An 8,251-nucleotide genomic window follows, 5' to 3' on the forward strand; every position below is an offset into this window, starting at 1 on the left:
TGGTACCATAGGACTCACAGTAGGAACATTTGCCATGGCTGCCTCGCGGATACTGACGACGGCTCACCCTTTATCTAGGTGAGTCACGACTCACCATGAATCAGATTCGCGGGACTCGCTCACGGTAGTGATGCGCGAGTATGACTCACGAGTCATACTCGCGAGTCAAACTCGCGCCGTCTAAACCCACCTTAATACATTATTAAAACAATTGTGTGTAGAGAGTCAATATATTAAAAGATTAAAATTTATAATTGAGTAGGTGCCCTTATGGCTATTAATTTGGTTTGTGGGTGTTTGATCTTTGAAACATTTGCCTACATCTTTTTTTAGATTCCGCGACAGTTCATCGCGTATCAATAATTTATCGCACGAAATATTATCGTCGACGTTTTATCGCATGCTTGTTAATCGTGCAGTATTTTATCGCGACTACTTCTTCGTGGTTATTTTATCGTGATCATTACGTTGCTCGTTTAAGAGGACGCTACACCCGCATGTGTTGTCTCCGTCTTACAAACGTAGAACATAGCAAAAAAATGTTTTGCGCGGGAAAGAACCGTGAAAGCTACAGTCATAATTAAGAAACACGAAATTTTCACCACATAAAAAGGAGAACTTTGGCTGTCCAATATCGTTTTTTATTTTTTCGATATCACTTATATGAAAAAAGTTTTTATTGTTTCAAAATACATTTGTTTTTGTATTTTTCAAACTTGAATAACTTTTTTTTTACTTCCGATATCGAAAAAATAAAAAGTCCTCTTAAGTTCATCGTGCATCACTTTATCGCGTTAATCGTCGTCATTGTATGTACTATATGTTGTATACTTGTCCAAGATGATAAATTGCTTGAGAGCCTCATACCAGCGGAGGAAATCTTTCGCAACAACTCCACTGTGACCATGCTCCAGTTCAAGTATATTTTGGAAAACTACACAAATAAAAACATCAACATACACAACCTCTGCAAAGACATTGATTCCGATATCCCCTCCCTAACGCAGCTCATCGAAGAAATACGCCCAAAAATCAACAAAACTTTCCTCAAAATTCACCTTACCAAACTAGGCAACTTGCTTTTTCAAGCCTCGCCCCCTCAAGATGCATAAAACCTCACACACACAAAAAAAAAAAAAAGCTAACCCTAACTACCCCCTGCAACAGCTCATTCCGCCTTACACTACACCAAGCAACTAGCCTACAATTTAAAGAACACCGCTCATGAAAACTAAAATAATACAATGGAATGTTAACGGGTTCTACAGTAGACTCGACGAACTCCAGATATTAATCAAAGAACACAGTCCCTCGGTAGTATACATTCAAGAAACCAATTTCAATGACGGTAGTTATCCTACTTTCACACACTTTGATATATATAAACGTAACCGTCTCTCCTGTGCCAGAGCTAGTGGAGGAGTTGCAATTATGATCAATCAAGACTTCGCCAGCACAGAACACCCACTTCAAACCAACTTGGAAGCGATAGCAGTCTCAGTCACTCTTTCCCACATAAAATTAACCATATGCAACATATATATACCAAACCAAAGAGATTTCTCACTCTCTGACATTGAAAATATCACACAACGACTTCCCAACTCATTCATCCTAGTCGGTGACTTTAACAGTCACAGCGAAATATGGGGATCGCACAAATCAGATCACAAAGGGAAAATCATTGAAGAACTACTCATGCACGACAATCTGATGCTCCTCAGTAACGGACAACCAACTAGAATTAATCCCGCAAACTGACGCTCTTCCACCATTGATCTGTCCATCGCTAACAAATCCCTCTCCCACAAACTGGAGTGGTGCACCCTACCATATTCATACAACAGCAGCGATCATATACCGATACAAATATCCATAAACCTCCCTCTAGATGACACCCATTTGATTTACTCACCCCGATGGTCAATCAAGAAAGCCAATTGGAACCTATTCACCTCTCTAATAGAAAATAAAACTCCAAGCCTTTCTACCCCTTCGTCAGAAAACACGGAGGTAGTCGTAGGGGAATTCACTGACATGATCACTGAAATCGTCAAAATAACAATGGGAATCTCAAAGAACAGCTCTTCTAGACCCCGAGTCCCATGGTGGAATGACGAAATAAAAAAATCCATTCAAAAGAAAAACAAAGCTCTCAAAAAATTTCAAACCACCCACACCCAAGAAGACTTTGTTAATTTAAAAAGAGCCATAGCCCAAACCAGGTATATTGTAAAGAGGAACAAAGCCTCATCGTGGAAAGAATATGTCTCTAGCATAAACTACCAAACTGATTCCTCATTAGTATGGAAAAAAATCAAATCCATCAAAGGGGCTAATAGGAACACCATACATTTCCTCAAGGACACCAACCTCACAACCTCACACAAAGAAGTAGCCAACGTCCTCGGTCAAATGTTCCAAGATAATTCCAGCAACATCAACTATGATCAGGAGTTCCTGTCCAATACACATATATTCAATAACCCCACTAACAACGTCGATACACTTGATGATGTACAAATTCATATGAACTCCAGTCTACTCATCTCAGAACTTGAAGGTGCACTCCGATGCTGCAAAAGCAAAAGTCCTGGTCCTGACAGAATCCCATACCTATTTATACAAAATCTCCCAAAAAATTCCAGAATACACTTACTATCAATATACAACTCTATATGGAATAATAAAACATTTCCAAAATCCTAAAGGCATGGTTACGTTATCCCCATCGTAAAGCCTGCCAAAAATAAATAAGGCCATAATTCTCAGCGATTCCCTTTTCAGCCTTATCAGCGTCAAAAACCATTGGAAACCTACCGACATAGTAAGAAAAATACATAACATGCATTTTAGAGCCACCCTCTCCGGTAAATAAATAACTTATATGTGGATACCTGGACACTGCAATATAGAAGGTAACGAGCGTGCTGACAAGGCCGTCAAACTTGCCTACTCATCCAGTAACTCCCTGTCAGTCATGGACTTCTCGTACCAAGACGCCAAAAAAACAATAGCCAAATACATAAACGACGAATGGGATAGTAAATGGGTCAAATTATCGTCCAAATTTCACGATATTAAAAGAACCACCCTCCCCTGGCCTTTTCCAGAAAACATCACAAGAAAACAAGAGACCACCATCACCCGTCTAATGATAGGACATTCTCACCTCACTCATCAACACCTCATGAAAAAAGAAGAGCCACCTGTCTGCACCTGCTGCGGCGTTCCTCTAACCATCAAGCATATCCTCACCGAATGCCAGAGTTAGAGCAAGGACAGAAAGGATGCAGACCTGCCGGACCAGCTGTCCCAGTCACTGAATCCATACAATTCAAAAAATATTTTAGAATATATTTACAACTCTAAACTAATTAATAAAATTTAAAAAATGTCTACTTCATGTAATAATGTAAATAATATAGTATATAATAATGTGAAAATAAAAAAAATATATTACTATTTATAATAACTGATGATAGTTACAACTCAATATCATAATAGAAAATTAACTATAGGTAGATAACAACTCATAACTTTGGTAGGTAAGGATCTCGTTAGAGACGTATTATAGTGACAGTATAACATTATATGTTGTTGTGGGTAACTTTATTCTGTTCACCTTCTTCAACAAGTCGTTTATTTTAATTATACAATTATTTAAATATATTTTAAGTAAGCACATACATAGTTATATAATTTTTGACTAATTTAACAAAATTTATATATTAAGTTTTTTTTTATAAATTGCAATACAATTTTATTCGATGTCAAAAATTGAAAATTTCCCACACAGCACATCAATATTTAATAAATATTTATTCATCATTTTAAATAAATTAAGATAATTTAATAAATATTTTATTTTAATTGAGAGTATACATATTTTTTTTAATATATTTATTTCATGCTATATTTTAAGTTATTTTTAATTTGAAAATTCCATTGAAAATAATATATATTTTATTTCATGAATAAAAAATAAAAATAAAATAATAATTATAAATATTGAATAAATTATTTATGTATACAATAATGATTAATGAATATTGCGATAATGTGTCATGCACGATGATATGCCATACGATGAAATGTATTCGATAAACTGTTACACGATGAAATGTTGGTGAAGGTGCTTAGAGCGATGAATAGTCAGCGATGAAGTGACGCACAACGAATAGGATCTTGATGAAATAGCCAAGATGAAGTGACGGTGTACCTTTTTTTACTAAGGTGCCACAGTCACATCTCCAAATATTTATCTTAAAAGCTGTATTCATGTTATGGCCAAACAGGTAGGCCGCCCTAATATTGAATAACATGTACACACAGTTTGTACAATTATATCTTGAATGCAACGTATTTACCTACAAAATATCAAAAAAACAAATATGAATTTAAAAGGATGTGAAATCTGTTAATCTATAAAACTTATAATCTGTTTATATTATAAGCCTATAACTAATTAACAACATAATTATGTGTTATGTAATTATTTAGTAGTCTTTACTCGTCACAAATTAGAAATTTTAAGCACCACTCTAAAAAAACGGACATGTCAATTATAATTCTTAGAATAGATAACCTATAAGTTCTGTGATTTCTTTTGCTTTCTACTACCTAATATATGTTACTGGTTTTTACTGATAATTTAAGGTACTTAACTAATATGTTTACTTAAAACAACTATATTAAAATTTAATATTTACATTCTATAATAGTCAGAAATTAGGTGGTTACTCACTTTACCTGCCATTAATATAATAATATCTATAACTTTAAACTTATAAGATGTTTTTTGAATTGCATGAAATTATGACAAATCAAATTTGTGTTCAGCAGTTATAATTTTATGTAATAGGTACCTAATTTTAATAGTATAGAAAATTGAATATCAAAATTAAAGGTAAGAATGTAATAATTTCTCATTTTTTAAATTTTTTCAAATTTACGTAACATTTTCTAACATTTAAGTGTGATATAAGTCAGTTCACTTAATTATTAAAGCTTACTACAATCTTACCTACCTTCTCAAGACTGAGACAAGTGATAACACTTCATGTAGGTACGGTATTTTGTATCTAGGTTTAAATAGCGCGTCACATTCAAATATTTGTCACCTATAGGTGTATAAGAGAGTTCGTTGGCAAATCTAATCGGAACTCAGCCATCACGGCTGTCGATGTTGGAGGGTAGAGGCTAAGTAAAGTTTACGAATGATGGGGATTGATGATCAGGATGCATGTGCTCAATGAAGGTACAGTTTAGTCGAACATTTGTTAGTTGATTTTCCTTTACATTTTGGACTTTTGTTATTATACCTGAATACCTATTTTTTGCAATTTTTTTGAACTTATGTAGTTAGTTGTATTGAAAACGTTGATGATGTCAGAATTGGACAGTCGAACTTAGTTCCAAAGTTATGTCCTAATGATGTTCAATATTTTGCAGTTTTTCTGCATTTGCACAAGGCTTTACTTTGATTACTTCGCTTTTAATAATCGCTTTTATACTTTACCTATAATAACTATTTTTTAAATAGTTTTCGGGTTGATAACAGGTTTAGTTGCAAAACTTGAGGTCCTACAGACCTTGTAACCTAATAAATTACAGTATAAAAAGTATATAACATCGAGGCTCTTTACGTCTGTGAGTTCCGATCAAAAAAAATGAAAATAGTCCACCCATAGGTTGGGGGAGGCAATATCGATCTTTGCGAGGGGGAAGGTTTGAGTGCAGGCTTAAGCTATGTAAGGAAGTATTCAACAGGTGATCTAACCTATAGTTTGACAAAGAGTCGTTCTCTATTCCTGTCATCTCTGTTCGTCAAATTTTAGGTCCTGAGGTCCTATCATAACATTGCCATTTAAAATAACATAAGAAGACATTTTTTTCCTATAAGCTTTAGTCTCAAAACTTGGCAGTAGTCGAAAAACAATCTGATATACGAGTCCACTTTAAAATATAATAAAATGGCACAGGTCTAAATACTCAAAAATAAAATATTTTTTTAAACCATAAGCAAAAGTTTGAATTTTGAAAAGTTTTTCACTTCTTAAGTAAAACCTTGGGGTTATAATATATTATATATATATATATATTACTATCATAATAGTACCATTATTTTGGGGTTCTATCGTGTCCGTGCGCAAAACCCAAATACAATGGATTAAAGTAGTAGAGCACCGTGGACCGTGTACCTTCGAACAGATTGTATAGATCATATCTAACTATAGAGTTCTAGATGAGTCGTTCGTATTATATATTCCGATTGATGAATTATTATATTATTATATTATGAGTTATGAGTTTATGACAATATGACTAATGAACATAAGTAACATGTTAAGAATCTATTTCACAGGAATCATTGACCGATTGCTCAGGTAAGAGTGAATATTACAATATTATAATTGAGAGGTAGTACGTCATCCACCGGGCATCAATACCGTTGTACTTCCAACTGTCATAACTTCGAAACTAAGTCCAACCACCAAATTCTGTAAAAATGCAAAATAAAGTTGTCCGGTAGAGTAACAAAATACCAAATTCAGACTATTCTATAAATTATTAATCCCTGTGAACATGGCAGCACAACATTAGCAGACATCGATGCAATCAATCCAACAAATTTGTTGGTGGATTGTTGGACATTGTTGGACAACTTTCAGAATTTGTTGGACATAATTATCACCGGGGGGCCATTTTCCAATTTTGCGCTGCCAAGTTCACGCCAGCAGAGCAACTCATTGTTGGGACATGTTTTTTGTGCTAGATTGGTTAGTCTCCATTTGTTGGACATTGTTGGACAACTTTCAGAATTTGTTGGACATAACTTTCACTGGGGGGCCAATTTCCAAATTTGCGCTGCCAACTTCACGCCAGCAGCGCAACTCATTGTTGGGACATGTTTTTTGTGCTACAAAGGTACATCCAAAAATATGTCATGGAATGGTGCGCGTCTCAAGTATGAATTAATACTTTTTCAGAGTCGTGGTATTTTGTTAAGTATCTTTTCAGTTAGCACTATGTTACATAATCCATATCAAAATGTCCACTATAGAATCATAAAAAAAGTTGCTCATTTTGTGTATACGCCAATCTTCACAACGATATAAAAGTACCTATACATTCACATCTGACTAAATCCCGCTTTCTCTCATTTCACTCAAAACTAACCCATAAAAAAAAAGACTGTCTTCCTGTGCAAACCGGACAATCCTCAAAGAAAAATGAAACGCTCTTGGCCTCGAAAGTAGAGACTCTAGTTGACCATTTATTGAACTAAATTATGTATAGCTTGTAATTATTTTTTTAAATAAAATTTAAAAATTTAAAATTAAAAAAATTATATTAAATTAAAAAATTAAATAAAAAGTTTTTAAATACCTAACATATAATAAAAAAAATTAAATAATTTTTTAAATATAAAATAAAAAAATGATATAAAGAAAAGCTTTTAAATAACTCTGAGTATAAGATAAATAATTAAATAAAAGTAATATATTCATGAACTTTAAATATATCATAATAAAACTATTAATTTTTTTATGTAACCACATTTTCAAACAATATTGACATATTTTATTTTAAATATTTAATTTATTTGTTAATAAAAAAGAATAAAATATTAATAAAACTTTTTGAAAATATATAATACAATGTAAATTAAAATAAAAAGATCTTTTCATAATATGAATCCATTTCTGATTTGGAGAAATGTACATTGCAATGATTATCCATAATAACTTGTATGCTTTTCCTTATGCATTCAGTAGCACAAATTCACCAAATTGAGTGATTGAAAGGACAATAATATGATCTTTATCTCCTTCATAACCTATGATTAATTGCTCCCCACCGACTCGAACATTGGGTCGCTCGTATTTTATGATATTATTATTTTTATCATCTAAGATTGTTGCATTATTATGCGTTATACTCAATAAGAGTTTAACTCAAAATTCATGAAATTCTATAGGGACAACGAAAATAGTTTGAATAATAATCAATTTCTTCATTGCAAACCACTCTGTCTGTCCGCTAGATAATATAATTTTATTGTTGTATATCAGAATAGTTCGATTCGTAATAGCTACCTATAATTTAAAAAAATTTAAATGATTATCTTGTCATTGCTAATTATAATAAAAACGTGTCTATGGTTTATTTTTATAAAAATAAACAGTAACTTTTTTTTTTAATATCGTCCGTAAAGAAGTTTCACTTTATAAAACGATTTAGAAAT

At 32.9% G+C, this 8,251-nt stretch overlaps 1 pseudogene; it reads left to right on the forward strand.

The window, feature by feature from the left end:
- The first annotated feature begins 2,037 nt into the window (after positions 1 to 2,037).
- Positions 2,038 to 3,391, forward strand: LOC111039132 (annotated as a pseudogene).
- The last annotated feature ends 4,860 nt before the right edge of the window (positions 3,392 to 8,251 follow it).

The sequence above is a fragment of the Myzus persicae genome, unplaced genomic scaffold (genome assembly GCF_001856785.1).
Source record: "Myzus persicae strain clone G006 unplaced genomic scaffold, MPER_G0061.0, whole genome shotgun sequence".
Classification (NCBI taxonomy): Eukaryota; Metazoa; Arthropoda; class Insecta; order Hemiptera; family Aphididae; genus Myzus; species Myzus persicae.